Source organism: Gossypium arboreum, chromosome 8, assembly GCF_025698485.1.
Source record: "Gossypium arboreum isolate Shixiya-1 chromosome 8, ASM2569848v2, whole genome shotgun sequence".
Lineage (NCBI taxonomy): Eukaryota > Viridiplantae > Streptophyta > Magnoliopsida > Malvales > Malvaceae > Gossypium > Gossypium arboreum.
The window spans coordinates 16,238,601-16,261,803 of record NC_069077.1 but is presented as its reverse complement, the minus strand read 5'-3'; the positions used below and the strand labels follow the sequence as shown (position 1 = coordinate 16,261,803).

Here is a 23,203-nt window from a genome sequence, read left to right as displayed (position 1 = left end):
ACACAGGAAAAAGATTGTGCCAAAAGTGTGAGCATGGAAGACGCATGACTAAAAACGCAAAAAGAAGAGATTTTATTTTATAAGACTCCATTTTATTTATATTAGGATAATTAATATTAAGATAATTATTAGGATTATTTAAAGTTTAGGATTTTATTTTAATTATCTTTATTTATCTTTAATTAAATGTATTTATCTTTTTAGAATTTAAGTTAAATTAGACTATCTCCTTAGCACTATAAATAGGGGGTGAAGTGACTCTATTTGGTGGATCATTTTCTGTAAACACTCTCCCCCTGAAAGTCTAGGCTTTTGTTTCTTCATATTTTCTTTCAATAAAATTCCCTTTTCCATTTTTATATTTATTTTCTTTTCCACCATTATCATGAGCCACTAAAACCTATCTAGCCGGGAGTTGTCAATATTCCCCAAAAAGGGTTCTTGAGGCCTAGAATCCGTACTTAGCCTTCTTGCCAAGTATTCATCGTTTCTCCGCACTACGGGCTGACGCTTCCGTCCATGGCCCTTAAGAAGTAAGCTTTTCAGCATATGCAAAGGCGGCTGCTTTGTATGTTTTGGAAGGATGGCAAGCCAAAGAGACAAAATGGCGTGGGATTCGCCATTGAGAAGCGTTGATCTAGTATAGATTACTGGTTAGAGTTAGGTTCCCTAAAAATCGTAAGTCTAATCTTTGGAGTTGGTGGTCGTAGGCGTCCTCTTCCACTATAACTGGCTTACTTGAATTGAGAAGGGTTATTTAAAAGTCGAGGATTGAACCCAAGGCGGAATGAGACAACTGGAGGCTGGAATCTACCAATAAGAATTTCTTTTCCTTTAACTCTCTTTATTATTTTTATATATTCCCAATCTCAATGTCCGTCATTTATTTAATTTCGCAATTTCAATTTAATTTAAATACTATTTTTATTTTTCCAAATCGAAATTCTTAATTCTGTTTTTATTTTTTATTTTTTCAGGAACGCAATTTTCTTGGCCAAGAAATTGTCCAAGATTTCAAGAAACGAGCATTCGTACAATCGGTCCCTGAGGATTCGACCCTACTTCCCCTTTACTGTTATTTTTATTATTTTACAGGGAATAGGATATTTTTGGTGCTCTCAACGACGCATCACCTTGAGTAATGGTCAAAAGCCCTTTTTTTCTGGTAGGTCCATATGTGATGAAACTAAAAACAATTTTGCCGAGTCATTTAATGCAACAATTTTAGGAGCTAGGTCAATGTCTATAATTTCCATGTTAGAAGAAATTAGACAGTATGTTATTGGTAGGATTGTAAACGATGGATGGTTTGGTTTGATGTATTTCGATGATAGACGGTTTAATTGGTGGTTGTATTTCAATAGATGATTCAATTTTATTTGTAATAGTTGGTTCAATTTATGGATGTCTATTTATGGAAAAAAAATATTTTCCATTCAATTTAATTCATACATTCTTAACAAATAAGAAAGAAACTATTAATTTGTTGTCCCTGAACATTTTATCCTTGTACAATTTTATCTTATCTTCTAAACGAGTTACCCTCGATCACATTCTTTGCATTTCGTCAATATTGAGCTTATCGTTCTCAAGTCTTAATATCTTGTTCTCTGTCAATAACATCTTATTTTCTAGTATTATTCCATTTATTGTGTATCCTTCTTCTTTTACAATTGAATCCGTCCTTTCATTATCACATTCAACCCACCAAAAAATCACATCCCCCGATTTTCATTTTACACATACAACAAAAACAAACAGAATATTAAAAAATGGTAGTACACAACAATTCTTTGCAAATTGCAATGGCAGATCAAAACCCTAAAGCCTCATTTACCTGTTTGAACTTTAAACACCCAAAGAATTTTCTCCCTTTGTTCTTTGAGGTATTTGCGTTGCAAACGGGTGCCCTTAAATTGCAATGGCAGTACACAACACTTCTCTGTGCACTTGATTTTTTGTTCGGAGAAGAAGACATGGTGGAGATGTGAAGGAGATGGAAACGAAGAAGAGGAAAGAACAAAAGACAAATGAAAGAGGGGAAAATTTAAGAGAAAACCAAAGCTGAAAAAAAAGAGAGATGCATGATGTATGATGTTGAAAACTGTTGAGAAATAAAATAAAATGGCAGAGCAGCCGATGCAGAGAGAAAACGAAAGAAAAAGAAATGTTGAAGAATATGGTGAAAAATGATGGAAAATTAATGAAATATAAATTTAAAGGAAAAAAATTAAAATAAATAAAAACTAAAGGGGTCGAGTGAGCAAATGAAAAAAAGGGTCAAATGGGTTTCCCAAATTGTGACATGTGGCAGCATTGGCCAATCTAGTATCAGAGCCAATGAGGAGCAAGTATTTCTAAGTTTTGAAAATATTCATATTATTTTCTATATTTTCGAGTTCTGGTTTAACTGTCTTTATTAATGTATTATGATTTTGCTGAGCATTGATACACAATCCAGTAAGCCATGGGTTAGGCGTGTCAAGGACCAAGTATCCCTATAGGCAACTATAATAATTTGGAGATCCTAATAGTAGAACCCCCTTGTAGGAAATAAGAAAACAAAGAATGTTTCCCTTCCTTAAAAGAACCAATTCTTCTGCAAGCTTTGTTTCTAATCAATCCCAAGAGTCCGACCAAACCTTAAACAACACTGTTAATGAACAAGAAGAACATTATGAAAATATTCCCCAAAGATTTGGTAATTGGACTCTTCCAAGAGTTCCAACAAACCAAGTTACAAGAAGACAACTTTTGAAAATTTAAATGCTTTTTGCAGCTACGTTATAAAAACAAAAGAAATGAGTTTACCTATTCAAAAAGAATACAAAATAATTCAATTATTAGATAAAGTCATCATTAATAAACTCAATGAATAAAAATACAAATATGTCCATTTTAGATTAGTACAAGTTGGTATCAAACCTCTTAGTGTTGAAGCCACTAAAAATACCTCAATTTTAATTGTCTTAAGAGACCAAAGACACATCATGTTTAATGACTCATTATTAGGAACTATAGAAACAAGCTTATGTACTGGCCCAATACATTTTAATTGTTATCCAAATTTTATGGTTTCTTTAACTGAAAAAAATATTTTATAATATTTGACCCTTCAAATTCATACCCATAACTACAAAATGCATCATGGTTCGGAAGTATTAACTTTAGTTTATAGAACCTGCTTCAATGCTATGTATTCTGTAGTTAATACTAACGCTTTACTTTAAAGCCCAAAAGGAGAAACCCTCTTAATAGAAACAGACACCTCAAGATCTCATACCACAATCCCTAGAACAATACAATGGCATGAAATTAACCTTCTGATAGGTGGAAACTAGAAGGTGCTACAGACCCTGTAGCACCAATTCCAATAAAAAACACTTCATTAAGTGAAATTTCCCAACACCAAGATGGCACAGTTGAATTAATCTTCAACAGGCTACAAAGAATGCCTCCAAGACATTCCTTTGAAATAGGAAGTACGAGCACAGCTTTTAGGAGATTAAATTTAGAAAAAGAGTCAAATCCAGAAACACAAACAACAGACTTTAGGACAGCTAGAGCTTCTGTCTCTTCTATCCCAACAACATTTAGAACCAATCTATAAGGAATAGATAATTCCTCAAATATAGCTCAACCTATCTATGCCAGATAGGAAGAGAGTCCCTAAAATTCACCTAATATGTCACCAACATATTCATCAATGACTAATAATACAAGACAAGGAGAAAATTCAGAAACATTTGTTCTAGAAAAAACTTTTGAGATAAATAAGGAATGGTGTAGAAAACACTTCTATTCCAACAAAAATAAGCAAAAAATAGAAGATTACTTTAAAAATTATAATGATAAAAAAGAAAGCATTCTTTAAGAATATTATGAATTTATGAATACCCATAAAATTCATATAAAATTCTTTAAATGGTTTGAAGAATATTATTCAAAATCATTAATACAATAAAACATAATACTAGATGGCAGACAAATAAAGGCGAAGTTGAATCTTAACATCCCCCTTTAATAGAGGTTCAATACCTTCACAAAATTACTGGGATAAAAGCAAATCCTTTAAGAATGAGAGCTCCTGATGCAGGAGAGCAAATCTCATCAAAAGATATTAAAATGATAGTAGAACAAAAGAATTATACAAATATCAGTCTTCATAAAATAGGAAAACAATTAGATGGTAGAAAGTCAACCGATTCGGAAAGAACCAGTAAAAGAAGTAACAGAAAAAAGTTCTAAAGAACCAATATTTACACCTTGTGAGATTCCAAAACCTTTCAAAAAATCCCAAAATAATTTCTTAACAGAAATCCAAAATAGACTTGATACTTTGGAAAGTTACAAGTTTGGATTAATTGCACCTGATACTCCACTGCAAGCCCAACATTCAGTAAATTCATTACACCAATCTTCCCAATCTGACTCTGACCAGTCAGATGAACGACAAATTAACAAGATGGCTTGGAAAGAACCAAAAAGATTATATTATCCAAAAATCACTACACCTGATCTTAATATAGAAGAAAAACCTATTTTCCAGAATAAATACAATGGCAATACAATTTATGAATGGAATATAGATGGAATGTCTGAATACAATATTCTCAGTTTATTACAACAAATGAAAATGGTTTCAAATGTTTATAAAACCCAAAACCAAAATGGATTAATCAGTGATCATGCTATAGCCAATCTTTTAGTTGCTGGATTTATTGGTTAATTAAAAGAATGGCGGGACCATGCACTTACTAAAACCCAACAAGAAGAAATCTTAAAAGTACTAAAAATAGATGATCAAAGAAGAATTATTTTGGATGAACAAGGAAGAGAAATCCAAGATGCAGTGGCAACTTTAATTTTCTCAATCTCTAAGCACTTTATAGGAGATCCTTCTCATCTTAAAGATAGAAATTCAGAATTATTATCAAATTTAAAATGCAAAAAAAATAACCGATTTTAAATGGTACAAATATATCTTTATGACTAGAGTTATGCAAAGATCTGATAACCAACAACCATTCTGGAAATAAAAGTTTCTAGTAGGATTTCCTACCTTTCTAGGAGAAAAAGTTAGAAATCAAATAAGAGAAAATTACAGAGGTATTTTATATATGAAAACTTACATATGGTGAATTAATTAGTTTCACCCAAAAAGAAAGATTAAAAATTTGTCAAGATTTAAAAGTAGGAAAATAACTTAAGAAAAACAGATATCAATATAGAAAAGAATTAGGATCATTCTTCCACCAATTTGATATTAGGAATGAACCTTCTTCTTCAAAGACATGTTGCCCTGTAAAACCAAAAAATAGAAGAAAAAATATTTCAGAGTATTATAAAAAACCCAAATATAGAAAATACAGAAAAGAAAGAAACAACAAAAAACAGAAAAGAAAATAGATAAAACAATAAAATGTTATAGATGTGGAAAACCAAGACACATCTCAAAATATTGCAAAATTAAAAGGAAAATTAACAATTTAAATCTAGATGAAGAAATAGAAGAAAAATTAAATGAGATTCTCTTAGAAACAACTTCTTCTGAAAATGATATATCTACTGAAACAGATGAATTACAAATAGACGAATTACATACAACATCCCAATCTTCTGATGATGAAAATGAACCTTCAATTAATATGTTAATCAAAGACCAAGAATTCATGATTGAAGTTATTGATAAAATTCAAGACCCAGAACTTAAAAGAGAATACCTTTTAAAATTAAAACCCTCATTAAAAGATAAACCAAAAAAAGAAAAAGAAATTATTTCTAGTCAATCACAAATGTATAATACACAAGATATAATATTTAATAAATATGAAAAATAAAACCCAAACAAATTACAAATTTTGAATTACAATTAGAAATAAAACAAATTAATTAGAACTTTCACAGCTTAAAATAGAACAACAAGTAATGAAAAAACAAATGCAAACCTTAAAACATGAAACCCTAAAAAATAGTTTGTCAGAAACTGAACCCGAACCTAAAGAAAATACACAGGAATATATGATGGTTCTAACTGAAGTATCTATCCAAAGATATTTAATAAAAATAAATATTGTCATAAATAATAAATTTCAACCAGAAACAATAGCCCTTTTTGATACAAGAGCAGACCAAAACTGTATTAGAGAAGGGATAATTTCAACTAAATATTATGACAAAACATCAAAATCTCTTTGTAACAGCCTGATTTTGGGCCTAGTCGGGATAGTACTTTCGGAGCCACTATTTTGAGGCTGGAGAAATTATTTTTAATATTATTTTATGTGTCATAGCATGATTATACAAGTGCATGAAGATTTTGGTTAATTAATTTTATCGATTGTAAGCTTAATTACGAAAAATGATTAAATCGCATAAGGGTCAAAAGTTTTATTTTGCTAGCCAAATGTGTTAAATAGCTAGAGAACCATAATTAGGGATCTTTAAAATCCAAATAGGCCTTTAAATTAGTCGTGGCCGGCCATAGGGGACAAGAATTTACAAAATAGTCAAAGTTTGTAATGGTTTGGTATTTGATGCCAAAAGTAAATACTAACAAAATAAAACAAGTGGTCATTTCTCTTCTCCATTTCCTTTCTCTGCCGAAATATTGAAGGAGAAACCTCCATGGAAGCTTGAAATTTTCAGCCACTTGCAACCCTTACTAGTAAGACATTTTGATGGTCATTTTTGTTTATTTTTGTGTTTTTGGGACCCTTGTAGCATGAGCTAGCTAATGGGGGGATTATTTTGCAAAATGGTTGAAAGTCTAGGGTTTTTCCATGTGAATATTTATGTTGTTTGCTGAATTTTTATGGAGGAAAATGAGTCATGGTTGTGTAATAAACAACTTTTGTGAAAGAATTTTCATGAACACTTAAAATGGACCATTTTGTAAAGACGGCAAAATAAGTGATAAGTATGAGTAATAATGAGAATTGTGGGCTGATCCTAGTATTAAAAGAATTTGGCTAGGCTTGGGTAGTGAGGAAATTTGATAAAAATCGATTTACGAGCCTAGGGGTAAAATCGTAAATTTATAAAAATCTAAGGGCAAAATAGTCATTTTGCCAAAGTATAAATTATGATATGTATTGGTTAATATGATGATTAAAATAGTGGATTTTATCATTATAGATCAAGAAAATCGAGATTTGAGCTTAAATCGGAAAGCACGAGGTTATGGACTAAAATGGAATAATTGGCTGAAATTTTCATTCGAGGTAAGTTCGTGTGATAATAATAATGAAATGTTATAATTGAATATTAAATGATTTATTGTTATTATTATATAAATTGTATGATTGATTATATGGATATTCTTGATGAAGATTCGACAAGTAAGTACATAAGCAAATACTGTGATGTTGTAACATATTTTAATGCTTTGATAATATGTACACTTAAATGTTTTATTACTATCATGAAAGTATGAAATGTATGATGGAAGAATAAATGACATTGTGAGCAAGTGCGACGACATTGAGTTAGACAAGGAGCCCCGTTTGAACCTTAGGAATAGTATAGGATACACGGGATATGTCATGAGAAATTATATGGTCCAAACTCATGAGTTGTGTCTGAGTTCATGAGATAAGTGATATATGTAATGTGGGTCCGGGTGCTGACTATTTGATCAGGCCCGTGAGTAACTTGCTGAGCGAGCATATCATGTTAATGCTTTGGGGTCTAGGTGCTGACTTTGTGTACAGACCCATGAGTAGCTCAAATGCGAGCATTACATGATATGTGTTAGCTTTAGCTACATACGTTACACGTTATGAGTTGGTTCTAGCTGCGTATATGGCACTACGTGCAAGTTTTCGTGTATCCATTAGTGTTCCTAGTGTTCAACGGGTAATTCAAGGAAGGATTTGATGATGGTCCCAATGAGATATGTCATTGGTGAGAACGAACTTGAGTTATGTTACGAATGAGTACATGTATGTACAAAAACTCAATTGAATATGAAATCCACGAATGGTAAGTCTACGAGTATTATGAAATGATGTTGTGTTAATTTGGTGGACTAAGATATATGTTTATAAATGCATAAGTTTCTAATTCAAAAGAAATGAAGGTGTGATGAACTTCTTCATCATCATATTTGTACTAAAACTGTTTTAGACAGTAACTATGTCCAAATTTGAAAATTCACCAAAAATTGTGGAAATTGAAATTGAGGTTGAATAAAATATGAAAATTAAATCTTATTGAGTCTAGTTTCACATAGAAGAAACGGTGTAAGAAAATGAATATCAGATTATGAGATATTTAAATTATTGTGAGATAGAGTCAGAATGATTTTGAAATCCCTTGTTATGATTTGATAAAATCATTGAAATTTTTTTTAAAAAATAGTTATGGGTTATAATTTATATGATTAAAATCCTTAATGAGTCTATTTTCAAAAGAAATAGATGGGAACATCATCTGAGTCTCGTATTATAAGATAATTAATTTTTAGTGAAGAGGGGTCAGAACTATCAGACAGTGAAAAAGAGGTAACTTTAAAGAATAAACTGTACTTATTTGCTACACTAAAAATTCTGAAAATTTTATGATAAGAAGATATGTGAGTCTAGTTTTAGGAAAATTAGAGGATCTTAATTTAGATTTACGTAGCTCCAGATATAAATAAATTAGTAACTATGACTTGAGAAAAATAGCATGACCAGAAAATAAGTAAAAGTGTAATTATAGTCGTATTACCTTGAGAAGCATGTTGGCATATTGCTTATTATTTTCATATGGACTTACTAAGCGTTACTCTCTCCTTTTCATTTCTTTAGTGTTGTTAGGTCGGTTCAGGGTTGGAGATCGTCGGAGGCATCATCACATTATCAAGCTATTACCGTTGGGGTATTGATGGTCATAAAACTAACTAACAAAATTCAACTTAAGGCAAGCGCACCTATGGAACAGTTGTATAGTTATGGTGAGACCGGAAATATTGTATCCACGAGGACTAAAAGTACTAGTAATTACTATATTCTTATTATTTTGCCTAAAATTTAGGAGAATGTTTTATCTAAGATTGCAACAAAGATTAAAGTTGAAAAATGCTTTCTGGAAAACCGATGGAGAAGACAATACCCAAGGAAGAATCTACCTAGAATTCATTTATTACCTTTGAGTTAGACGATGTATTCACTTGACTTAATCCATAGAAATCCCTGATTTATTTCAATATCTCTCTCGAGACTAAAAACAACTGACTCTAGGTTGATTAATTGAAATCTCTTTCTAAGTAAAACCCCTATTGTCGCCTTAACTCAATCTATGGATTCCCGTATTAGATTTGACTCTAATTAGCAGATTTATGTCGTCCTATCTCTAGGATTGCATGCAACTCCACTTAATTATGAATGGTCTACTCTTAAACAAGGACTTTTGCTCTACTGAATAAGCACATCAAAAACCTGAATTAATATTCTGGAATATTAAAGCAAGGGTTAAATTCACAATTAAGAATAAGAACAAGTATTTATCATATAATTCAAATAATAATTAGATCCATCTTAGGTTTTATCTCCCTTAGGTATTTAGGGAGTTTAGTTCATAATAATAATGAAAAACATCTCAAAGTTTGGAAAACAACAAAACATAAAGAAACCCAAAGAACTTCTAGGGAATTGGATGAAAATCTTCAGTCTTGATGTAGATCCTGCCTCTGAGGTGATTTTGATGGATGTCCTTGAGTATTTTCTGCCTTCCACTTTGCGTGTCCCTTTTAATTCTCTTCTAGGGTGTTTATATAGACTTTCGAATGCCCAAAATAGCCCAAAATTATCCTCTTCTGAGTAGAACTAGACTTGGGCTCGACAGGAATACGGCCATGTGCCACGCCCGTGTACAATTCTGACTTGGATTAATGTCAACACGGCCATGACACATGGGAGTGTGGTCTACCTGTGTGTCACACACGGGTGTGTGGATCACCCGTGTGGAAGTGCCTAGGCCGTATGAAACAGTAATTTAGGCCCAATTTGTCTGTTTTTGACTCGTTTCTCACTTTTTTTGCTGTCCTAAGCTTTCTTGAGTATAAACCATGAAATTAAAGGATTAGAAGCATCAAATTCAATGAAACCAAGGAAAAATCATCCATAAATATGCCAAGCATGGGGTAAAAATATGTATATATTATGGTTTATCAGGTATTGATAAAACTTAGGTGTATTTGAGTGAGTAACATGTATAGGGACTTAGTTATTATGATGTGTATTCTTTTGATTTGGTCAATATGTTGGCTTAAATTGAGTCGTTGTGTTTAGCCATGAGACGTGGCTTATATGGGTGATGGCTTGTAAGCCTATTTATCCAAGCTATATATTGATGCCTTGCGATATGGTCATGTGATTATATTTTTTTGTTATGAATGGTTAGTGTTACGGTATGTATGCTTGATGAATGTATTATGACCAAAAGAAGTGGTCATAATCAGAGAATAAAAGTGTGATATGGAAATAAGTCAATAATGATGGAAAACAAAATTGGTGTGGAATGACTTAGGTAGGCATGTCGTTTGTGAATGTGAAATAATGTCAAGCATGGTATAAATGTATAAGTGATAATCAAAATGCAATGTTCATTTGATTGTAAATTGGTATGTTTAGACTTGGTATAAAATGAGTAAGCAAAACATATGTATGACGACATATGAATATTACAATTGAGTCTTAATGGAGGATGTTTAATTATCTACTTGATGCTACAATATATGTGTCTATAATGTATTTAAGTATGTGAGGCATTAATGGTAACGGAAGGCTTGAAAAATAGCCTAAGTATTGGCCATACGGGCAAAGACACGGCCATGTGTCTCAGCCGTGGGGAGGACACGACCGAGCACACGGGCGTGTGGCCTGGCCGTGTGGTTCAAATTATTTGCTGACGTCACAAACAGAGAGTTACACGGGCTAAGGACACGAGCGTGTCCCAAGCCACACAGGTGTGTGTGACCACACGGCCCAACCCACACGGACGTGTGACTCTCCAAAGCAAGAAAATTTGTTAAATTGTCCAAAGTTTATCGAAAGTTCCCGGTTTAGTCCTGAACCACCCCGATGTATGTTTTAGGCCTCGAAGGCCTATATAAGGGAAGATATGCATTTGTTTGAAAAGTTTTAATTTGGACAAAATTTTGTGGCCCGATTTTGCATGTTTGTGAATGTTTAAGTCTGGTAACGCCTTGAACCCTGTCCCGATGTCAGATACGGGTAAGGAGTGTTACACTCTTAAAGCTGCAAATGGTAAAAAACTAAAAATTACTTACAAAATTCACAATGCAGAAATATGCAACAAATGTATAAAATATCAAACATGTTTTTTAGTGGTAAAAGATATTAACCAAGACGTCATATTAGGAACCCCATTAATATCCTTACTCAAATCATATAAAGTAACAAATAATTCTATCTCCACCAAAATTTTAAACACTAAAATAGAATTTCCTTTTGTAGAAAAACCAAAAATAAGAAATCTCAACTTATTAAAATCATTATTCATCCATAATGGGCAAATCAATAATTTAATAAATCATAAACAAAAACAAATCTCTTTTCTAAAAGAAAAAATATGTTTTAAAAATTGACTGAACAATTAGAAAAAAAAGAAGTACAAAAAAGGATAAATAAAATCAAAGAAGAAATAGAATCAACAATTTGTTCTGACATTCCTAATGCTTTTTGGAATAGGAAAAAACACAAAGTAACATTACCATATGAAAATAATTTTGATGAAAGACAAATACCCACAAAAGTAAGACCAATACAAATGAACAAAGAAATGGAAGAATTTTGTAAAAAAGAAATACAAGATTTTCTTAATAAAAATTTAATTAGGAAAAACAGTTCTCATTGGAGTTGTTCAGCATTTTATGTAATAAAAAATGCAGAACTCGAAAGAGGAATGCCAAGATTAGTAATTAATTACAAACCTCTCAATCAAGCCTTAAAATGGATTAGATACCCAATACCAAATAAGAAAGACTTATTACAGAAACTTTTTAATGCAAATATATTCTCAAAATTTGAAATGAAATCTGGATTTTTTGGCAAATCCAAATAAAAGAAGAAAGATATAAAACGACATTTACTGTACCATTTGGACAATATGAATGGAATGTAATGCTTTTTGGATTAAAAAATGCTCCATCAAAATTTCAAAGAATAATGAATGATTTTTTTACCAATATTCTCAATTCACAATTGAATACATCGATGATGTATTAGTGTTTTCAGAAAATTTAGAATAACACTTCAAACATTTATCCATCTTTATAAAATTCATAAAAAATAATGGTTTAGTAGTTTCTAAATCCAAGATAAACTTGTTCCAAACCAAAGTAAAGTTTCTAGGTCATTACATTACCCAAGGAACCATTACCTTAATAGAAAGGTCTATAGAATTTGCTAACAAATTCCCAGACCAAATCCTTGATAAAGTTCAATTACAAAGATTCTTAGGAAACCTCAATTATGTCATAGAGTTTTATCCAGGTCTTAGCAAATTATGTAAACCATTATATGATAGGCTCAAAAAGAATCCACAACCTTGGACAAATAACCACCCCAATATTATCACCCAAATTAAAAAAACAAATCACTAAGCTTCCTTGTTTATATTTAGCTGATCCAAATGCCCCTAAGATTGTAGCAACAGATGCTTTTGAAATAGGATATGGTGGGATCCTAAAACAAGTTAAAGGGGGAAAAGAGCAAATAGTCCAGTTTACTTCCAGACACTAGAATCCAACTCAGCAAAATTATAGTACTATTAAAAAAGAAATTTTATCAATTGTTTTATGCATTACAAAATTCCAATGTGATTTATTAAATCAAAAATTTCTTTTACGAATTGATTGCAAATAAGCAAAAGAAGTTTTACAAAAGGATGTTCAAAATATTGCCTCAAAACAGATTTTTGCAAGATGGCAGACAATTTTGAGCATATTTGACTTTGATATTGAATACATCAAAGGAGAAACTAATTCTTTGCCTAATTTTCTCACCAGAGAGTTTCTTCAAAAATACCACCCAAACTCCAAGATAAAGGGAAAGGAAAAATAGGAGAGTCATCTAAAACCCAAATTTCCTCAAAACCAATTAAGTCATGGAAATTTTCCATGAAGAAGAAAATGAGATATCATCATCCTCATCAAAATCCTCCAAAAATGCAATCATTCAAGATGCACAAGATCCAAAACAAATTGGTTCTCAAATCAAAAAATGGATTGAATCCCTTTCTCAATCTCCAGAAGTGGCATTGGCCTTTTCCCAAATGAAAGAGGAAACTACTTTCAAGCAAATTGCTAGTGAAGTATCAAAGATTTCAAAAAATAAAGAGATTGTTTTACACAGACCAAAATCTCTAAAAAATATTTTAAAAGAGGCATTTCTCCAAGAGGTTTTTCCAAAAGAAATAGCAGTGTCTTCACAAACTGTTACACAAAAATCCTCACAATATTTTCCAAACAAATATTTTGAAAAAATTCTTGTTATGGAGGAAGAATTTTAAGAAAAACCCCACATATACTTGCAAAAAAACTTTTCAATGGATGACATTTCAAGCCATTGGATTCTCAAAAACCCTAGCAGTATTATGAAAACATAATAGTTCAAACTGGATCAATACTATTCAAACACTACACAGATCCAAAATATCCAAATTTTATTACCCATTCAATAGCCCAAATATTAAAAATTCTTCGACTAAGAGATTGGAGTGAAAACCCAAATTCTCCAAAGAAATTTTACGCCAAATTTACCACCAAAATTTACCACCACCCATATTTCACATATTAGGATTACCAAATGGCGTGGTACAACACCTTCTTAATGAACAACCAACATATGAGAAATTCTTGGCTCATATATTTTAAATACAGTACCCAATTCAAATTTCCAAACTGGTTCCAAGAATGGTGGAATTGGTAATTGGTATAGACCATCATCCTTCGAGGTTCTACCAGAAAAAATTCAAAATTTATGACCCAAATTCTTTGACAAATTTCAACCTGAGCCAGACCAAAAACACATTTTCAAAACAATACATTTTTTCTCAAAATTGTGCATTTCTTGAATTGTTTCTTAGAATTATTCCTATGAGAAAGATTAATGTACTGGAATTCCATTATTAGTTCGCAACTACAGAACTAAATGGTGGGACAAGTTTAATGATGAAAAATATGATTCAAAATATTTGGATAATTTTTTCAAAAAGAATCTGAGATTATGTAAGTCCACAGCCTCGGATCAAACCACAACAAAATTTCTTCAAGCAAAGTCGATAGCTAGTACAATGTTAGCTCAAGCCAAGACCAAGAAGGAATACAAAAAACTTATGGCTGAAATGCTCAGCTCAATGGATTCTGAATCTGAAGATGAGAAATCTTTAGTGTCGTCAATCAAAACAGTGGATCTTGCAAACGATACCACTTTAGAAACCATTACCAGGGCCAAGAAGAAATGATGCAAAAAGAAAGAAATCAATGAAGATGAACAGGAAATATTCTCTGCCGCAAACAGTAAATATTCCTTGCAAGAAAATACGAGTGAACAGGATATATTCTCTAACGCAAATAGTAAATATTCCCTGGCAAGAACAGTAAGATTCTTTGATGCAAGAATAGTGAATATTCTATGTAGTTTGTATTTTTGTAATCAGAGAATATATTCTTTGAAAATTTCAATTATGTAATAAAAGTTTCAATTATGTAATGATGTAAGGGATTGAATTTCCCGGTTCAAAATAATGTAAAGAGACAATAACCCTTTATAAAAGGCTATCAGATTTAGAATGAGGGGCACAACTTGAGACACCCATTTCAGAAATCAAAACTTGTTTCTCCAAATTCTTAAGTTTCTCCAAATTTTTAAGTTTTTAAAATCTAAGTTTTAAATTATTATCCTTTTTCAAAATTTAATCAAACAATCTTTCAAATTTTAATTTCAACTTATAAATTACGAATCAAATTTCATCCTCAGATCCTTGGGACAATCTGGTTGCCACATCAGCAAAATTTAAATGGCATTAGGCTCAAGTACCAAACTAGTGGAAAGAAAAAAAGTTCGGGTACCAATTTGGGACAAAAAAAAACCATAGGTACCAATTTGGGAGAAATGGACAAGTTCAAATACTAATATTATATTTTCCTAACTTTTTTAAAGTCATTCTAGCTACTATAGTCGGAAACTCACATCGAAATTAACTGAGTAAATATTCTACAATGACAACCATCAGAACTCCAAACGACGATAGTTATGTGAAATATAGTTTGTTAATGCTTGAAAAAATAGAAAATGATTAGAAATATTTAAATTTGAAGATATTTTTACAGATCTAAAATCAACTAACTATTATTTTAATGAAGAATGTGAATAAAGTATATAGAATTAGGATACATAAATAAAATTTTAAATACCAGTGGTTGATGCCTGGCAAGAATCCTGTTGATTTATTATGGTTCTTTATTTTTTGATCCTAACGGTCGAAGGTGTGCTGAAGGTGAGAAAAGGCATATATTAGAAATTAGAGGCCATCCGATGAATAGAGTAAGAGATCAGAGGAGGTTTGCATTTCATCTTCAAGTATAGCTTTGAAGATTTCAGGCCGATTCTCATCCAAACTAAACTCACAAATAGATTGAGGAGGAAAAGAGCTGCACTTTAGTGGTCTTAGTTGGCCCCATGGGACGTCAGTAATGGCTGACTACATAGTGGAGTGAAGGAAGCGACTAGGGAAATGGAGAAGGAAGAAGAGTGAAAAATAAAAAATAAAAAAGGAGCCCAAACCCATATGTGACCTTCATGTGAAAAAGAGCAAAGGGAAAAGAGGAATTTTCTCTTCAATCCCTGTAACTTTTTGGGTAAACTATTTTCTACCTTTTCCTTTTACATATTTAAAATTTAATTCTTTTACTTTTCATATTTCAAATTTTAAGTCAAATTGTTAACACTGCTAATTTTTTTATTAAAATACTCACTTGCAGGCATTTAACTAATGAAAAGACTTGAAATTTATAAAAGTAAAAGGATTAATTTTAAATATATAAAAAGCATAGAGATCTATGATGTATTTTAACCTTTTTAAATACATCCTACACGAACATTATTAATAATATTGTCGGTATATATAATACCTATATTGACGAATAAATTACTCTATCATTATAGTTGTTCCTATACTGACACTAATAAAATGTGTTGGTATAGATCTACACCGAATAAATTACTCTGTCATTATAGCGTCATCATACACTAACGAATAAGTAATCCGTTGGTATAAATCTACTTATACATACGGAATTGGACCATCAATCAAAGTAAACGTTAATAAACTACAAATTATTTGTAGTGTATTCATCTTTATTTACACTAATTTAATCTCTTCATCTTTGGAAATAAAAAATATCTTATTATTTTGAATTATTCCTTACATGAACATAAAGCAAATATTTTTATTATTATAACAAAACTAAACTTCTGAATTGACAACGCGGAATCATGTTGGAATACACTTTCATATTATTACATTAAAATTAAATAAAATGTTTTAATAGAAAATTTTCCATGAATATTGAATTTCACTTTATATGTATCTTGAATTTAATCCATCTAATTTAATGATAAGTAATATCTTATTATTTTAAATTGCATATTATTTAAAAATAAGAAAATATTATTATATTAAAATTAAATATAAATTTGAATAGACAAAGTCAAATAAATATTTACAACTATTCTGTTAGTTTTGATGTTCCGAGCTTTTTATATAACAATATTTAAGACAATTTTTAAATGAATTATATGTCCTAAATCATTTGGTTAAAATATGATTGAAATTTTTATCAAACATTTTCAAAGTATGTTAGACGCTAAAATATCAAGAGGAAATGAAAGAAAAACTTAGACAAATCAATTTATAGTAATTTAGTCTCAATTGCTTACCCCCACTACCTTAACTTTCCACCACTAATTCACTACTAAAATTGATACTTTTTCAAGGAGAAGGTATAACTTTTATGATCTTATCTTTTTCACAAGGCTGAAATATAACCTTTCCCATTAACTTTTATGACTAAACTAGAACCCTTCCTAGTTTTTGTGGCTCATAATTTACACATTTTATCAAATTGATCATAATTTAACAAATTTAACCCTCAAAATTTGTGCAAATGTGCAAAATATTGAGGCTAAATTTGTTGACTTTTTTAGAATAAAGACCATATTAACAAAATATGTAAATCTCAAAGACTAAAATTATTATCATACTAATCAAAATTATGTACAAATGACGAAATGCATTAACAACATGATTAATTGACATTTAATTTCTCATTTTCGAAATTAATAGAAATTAAATCACACTAATTTTTTTAAAATGAATCAATTTACTCAATTTTAAAAATAGGAGAGTAGAAAAGTTTGTGCTATCAGTCAACATAGGTAGCACCTACGATTAGGTTTTCTTTGTTTCCGTCTGCTGACTTGCAGGTTTGGGATATACCCAATTTGTACCCAAATTTTTGGGTTTACGATTCAAGAATAGAAATCATAAAACAAAATCATCTACTATAAACATGGAATCAGATCTCGCAAATCTAAATTTAGACGACTTGAAAGACGACCCTGTTGTAGGACAAGAGGATATCGACGAATGAGACAACGAATTCAGGCTCTGCCTAGTAGGTAAAGTGTTAACAGATAGTTCAATCCACTTCCCCTCCCTAAGGAATGTTTTCTCTGAATTATGGCATCCTATTGAAAGGGTTACCATAATAGGGATTGAGGAAAAACATATTCTTTTTAGATTCTACAATGAAGTTGATTTAAAAAGATTGATCGATGGAATTCCCTTTTTTTTAATCGGCATCTAATTATATTTCATAAGTTAATGAGAGGGGAGGATCTTTTAACTGTTCCCCTCCAACACACAAACTTTTGGGTGCAAGTACATGATCTATCGTTGGGCTCAATGTCGAAAAGCATGGCTAGACAATTGGGCAATTTTATTGGAGAATTTTTGGATTATGATACAAAGATTTTAACAAAGGGTTTACATAAAATCATGCGTGTCAAAGTTTGTTTGGATGTCCAAAGCCCCTTAAAAAGAAAGAAATGAATAGTGTATAGCAAAGATAAATCAACTTACGCTACTTTTCAATATGAAAGACTTTCCTTTATTTATTTCCTATGTGAGCGTCTAGGGCATGGTGAAAGCTTTTGTCCTATCCGTAATTTTGTTAAGATCTCAAGAAGTTGAATTTGGTTGGGATGTCTCTTTGAGAGCGGCACCAAGAAGGGATTCATTAAATGTCAGTGAATGGTACCAGGAGGAACAAAAAGAGGTGATCAAAAGCGAATTGGACCTGGACAAAATTCGTAGAAGGAGAAAGATGAGATCTCAAAGAGAGGAGGAATTTAACATTGTGAGAGGAAAAGGCGAAGAAAGGGAATTAAGTAGAAGATGTTAAAAAATTAATAAGGTTAATGAAACTGCAATTTGAAGGTGTGAAATTGAAGCAACGTATAATATGATAACTGAAGATAATGAGATTCTCGAGGTGTCCTGTTGATGGAAAGAAAAGACAGACGATTCAACAAATAAAAGGAGTTCATCAAATTACCAACTCAAGTCCTTTAACCAATAATGATATATTGGCGGCCCCTAATAAGCAGGCCTACCAATCACAATGAAAATCTTAAGCTGGAACGATTGTGGCTGGGGCAGCCACGAATAGTAAAACGTATCAAAAATAGCTTGAGACAACTTCAGCCTCAAATTTTGTTTCTAATTAAGACAAAAGTCAATTCAAGAAGAATGGAGGCAATAAGGAAAATAAGTGGATATACAAACGGGTTTGATGTGTGTGCAGAAGGATCAAAAGGGGACTTTCTCTTGGTCGGAAGGAAGGAGTATCTGTTAAATTGAGAAGTTATTCTAAATCTCATATTGATATAAAAGTTATGGGAAATAGTGGAGAAAAGTATTGGTGTTTTACTGGTTTTTATGGCTCACCAATTGAACAGAAAAGGAAAGATTCATGGAACCTCCTTAGACAGCTGAAGGAAGCAACCAGTTGCCATGGCTTGTTATGGGGGGTTTTAATGAAATACTTTTCTCGTTTAAAAAATGAGGGGGTAGGTTAATGGAGGAAAGACAAATGTTGGCATTTAGGGAGGCATTGGAAGATTGTGAATTGAATGACTCAAGATTTTTAGGATAATGGTTTACATGAGAACAAGGGAGACTTCTAAGCAGTAACATTCGTGAAAGACTGATAGGGGGTGGCCAATCCACTATGGTGGGAAAGGTTCCCTAATTTCTCAGTTCAACATAAGTGTTATAGTATTTCCGACCATCGTCCCATATTTATTAACATAGTGACGCATGGAAGAGGGAGATTTGAGAATAGTAAAAATCTATTTAGATTCATCGCTAACTGGGCGTTCGAAAATGATTCTAAAGAGGGAATCAATCAAGGATGGGATTTAGGAGATAAGGATCTTCCAGAGAAATTAGAAGATCTGATATTGAAATTAAAAAACTGGATAAATCTAGTAGCAGATCCAGATGGAAAGCCAGAGAGGATTTAGAATTGTGGCTTATTCATTTAAATAGAGAAGATCCAGATAATGATATTTTGGCAGAGTTAACAGAAGTTAGGTTAGCACTCAACATGGAAGCTGACAAGGAAGAATTATATTGGGAACAACGGGCAAGAGCTAATTGGTTACGTATAAGGGACCGAAACACTGCCTTTTTCCAAAATTTTGCAACACAACGCATAAAGAGAAATACAATAAAAACCCAGGAGGACGGAAGGGGTGGATGGGTGGAGGGTGACAATGTCATTAACAAACTTGCAACCAATTTTTTCGACATCTATTTTCTTCCAATCCACTACAAAGTTGTGAAAGGCTCAGAAGTGAAGTCCAACTGTGTATTTCAGAATCTCTAAATGAGGAACTTATTATAAAATTTAAGGAAAAAGAGGTAGTGAAAGATTTAAAAAGTATGGTACCTCTTAAAGTATCATGAAAAGATGGATACCTGGAGTTTTTCTACCAAAAAATCTGGCATAATATAGGAAAAGATGTTATTAATTATTGCTTATCCCAAAGGTATAAACCCCCACGAATTTGGGACAATTCAGACCCATAAGTCTTTGTAATGTCAAATACAAATTGATCTAAAAAATGGTGGTTAATTGATTTCGATGGGTTCTACACTTATGTATTGAAGAAACATAAGGTGATTTTGTCCCAGGAAGATAAATAACTGACAACATAATGATAGCTTATGAATTAGTACTCTTTCAAAAAAAAAAAAAGATCTGGCACAGGGTATTTTGCTTTAAATTTGGATATGAGTAAAGCCTATGACAGAGTGGAATGGAACTACCTTGAAAGCATGATGAAAATGCTAGGCTTTTGCAATGGGTGGATTGAGCTCATAATGAGGTGTGTACGAACAGTGTCACTCGGTAATAATTAATGGGATTGAAGGGGCAGAATTTAAACTAATAAGAAGAATCAGACAATGAGATCCACTGAGCCCATACTTATTTATCATATGTGCGGAAGGCTTTTCTAAGCTTTTAAACAAGGCTAAAAGGGAAAGACAAATTGAAGGGCTAAAGTGGGAAGAGGAGAACTAGCTATCACTCATCTTTTCTTTCCTGACGACAGTATCCTATTTGGGAAAGCAACAATGGAAGGCGCAAGGTCAATGAAGGCAGTTGTTAATGAATACGAAAGTATTTCCAAACAACTAGTGAATTTTAAGTAGTCATTGATCTACTTCAACAAAAATGTACAAGACGACATTAAAGGGCAGATAAGGGGAGTTTTGGGGGTACGGATTTCAAATAATCCAGAAAAATATCTCGGTTTACCAACAATGCTAGGGTGGAGAAAGAAATGAGCGTTTCTTGAACTAAAAGAAAGATTCATCCAAAAATTAAATTATTGGAGTATCCACAATTTGTCCTTTGGTGGTAAAAAAGTTTTCATTAAATCAAATTTACAAGCCCTCCCATTTTACGCCATGCAGTGTTTTAAGTTACCAGTTTTACTTTGCAAAGAACTAGAAAATCTGATGAGTAAATTTTGGTTGCGCAATTTAAAAACTAATAAAGGCATTCACTGGTGTAGTTGGTCCGCGATGTAGAGTCCAAAAGTGTTCAGTGGTATGGGGTTGAAGGATTTAACAATGTTTAATATGGCCCTGTTAGCTAAATAGGGATAGAGACTAATCATCTAGCTTGACTGTTTGTTTGTGTGCTTTATGAAATTAAAATATTATCCGCGTGATAAATTTTTAAATGCAAGGTTAGGAGCTTACCCCTCCTTTACCTGGCGCAGCATTTGGAACGCACGAAGTTTACTTGAAGAAGGAACAGGCTGGAGGATAAGGAATGGTGAATCAACAAACATCTAGAATGACGCTTGGCTACCCATCCCTGATGATGGAAGAGTAAGAAATCAATACATAAACATCAACTATTCAAAAGTAGCAGATCTAATCAGTAAAGACTCTTTTTCGTGAAACAATGAGGCAATATGGAACTTACTCGAAAGGGAGAAAGCGAAGGCAATTCTGTCTATTCCTTTTTGGTAAACAGGATGCAGCCGGATATTCTAATATGGTGAGGGGACAAATCAGGCGAATACACAGTTCAAGGTGGATTTAAACGGCTAATGACTAAGACTCTACACCTACAGGATTATATTACAGACCAAATTACCAAAAAATAATATTTTACAAAGATTTGGAATCTCCCGATTCCAAGTAAGATAAAAATACATCTGTGGAGAGTTGCCAATAATTTTCTTCCGACGCTCAGTACTTTTAGACTTTGAAGAATCAAGAACGATGCTGCATGTTTAGTCTTCTCAGTTGAAGAAGAAACAGTAGAACACCTCTTTCGAGATTAAGAATTCACAAAACAGGTCCTTCAGGAAGCTGGGTTGGACACCTTGCACATAAATGCAAGTCATACATGGATACAATGGTCAGCCTCTTTCTTCCAAATGAATAATATTAAAATATGTACTACAATGGCAATTACTATTTGGGCAATATGGACAGAAATAGAATTTACCACGAAGGAAAAAAAGGAAAGGGTACAAGAGGTTGTCGGTTTTATTATGAGCTTATTTACGAGAGTTAGAGCAAGTTAAATCCTTAACAGAAACCAGACTCAGTCCAAGAGAGGTATTTTGGAGACCCCCCAAGGAAGATCAAGTCAAAGCCAACTTTGACGCAACATATTCACGACAAGACATGATAGTAAATGCGGGAGTTATTATAAGAAATCATGAAGGATTTGTTATGGGAGCATGTTTTTACCTATTAGGAAGAACAGGGGATCCGACCACTGCTGAAGCGAAGGTGTGTCTACAGGCCGTCATATTTAGGGAAGAAATGGGCTTTCAAGATCTGGTTGTCGAAGGTGATACCCTTACAATCATTAAAAAGCTTAAGTTAGTTTCAGTGGATAGATCGGTGATTGGCAACATCATTAGTGAAATCCAAAGAAAAAGACTCAGATTTGTAACCTTATCCTATGAGTATACCCTTCGAAAGACAAATGAAGCAGCGCATGCCCTTGCAACTCGAGGATACAACCTAGATAACCCATCCCTATTGGATTGAAGAAGTACCGACGAAGATTGAACCCATTATCGCCAATGACCAAAGAAGACTCTAGAATCGGTAGAAATAGGACATTTTTGTCTGAGTCCGGGGATGCAACACAAAAGCGTCTGTTCTCGCCACCTTCTGATGAACTCAGATTAAGGAGAAATCTAAGAGAGCGCTTCAATGAGACTCTTTTGCAGTGATGAAAAGGCACAACTAGTACACTCCACCACAACTACTATAGATGCAAAAAAGAGGAAATGTGATTCTGATTGACGATAGGAGTTAGGATTTTTTTCAGTTTTCTTAGGTTTTTTGCTTTGATTAGTGGCTTAAAAGAGGCGTTTCAATTTCTTTTATTTTTTTCTTTACTATTAGGCAAACTCGAGGCACCGCCTCGATTATCAATACTCTATTGACAGTTGTTTAAACAGCTGGTGCTTTCAGAACTTTGATTAGTGTACCACCTATCCTCTTTTTAATGCATTCTGATTTTACTTTAAAAAAAATTAGGAGAGAGTGGAGAGGTTTTTTTAATATACATTCTACGTAAATA

At 32.4% G+C, this 23,203-nt stretch overlaps 1 long non-coding RNA gene across 4 annotated transcripts; it reads right to left on the bottom strand.

Moving 5' to 3' along the window:
* Positions 1–5,091: 5,091 nt before the first annotated feature.
* LOC108469979 (uncharacterized) lies at positions 5,092–23,002 on the bottom strand. Of its 4 annotated transcripts, none has more exons than XR_008286979.1 (5): positions 22,566–23,002; positions 22,357–22,467; positions 21,578–21,982; positions 21,349–21,466; positions 5,092–5,302 (listed from the first exon to the last, which is right to left on the bottom strand). It is a non-coding gene; the product is annotated as an uncharacterized LOC108469979 (long non-coding RNA). The 4 variants fall into 4 exon arrangements; XR_008286980.1 differs by lacking the exon at positions 5,092–5,302 and adding an exon at positions 11,112–11,243; XR_008286982.1 differs by lacking the exon at positions 5,092–5,302 and adding an exon at positions 11,143–11,243 and having other exon boundaries at positions 21,360–21,466.
* Between the last annotated feature and the right edge of the window lie 201 nt (positions 23,003–23,203).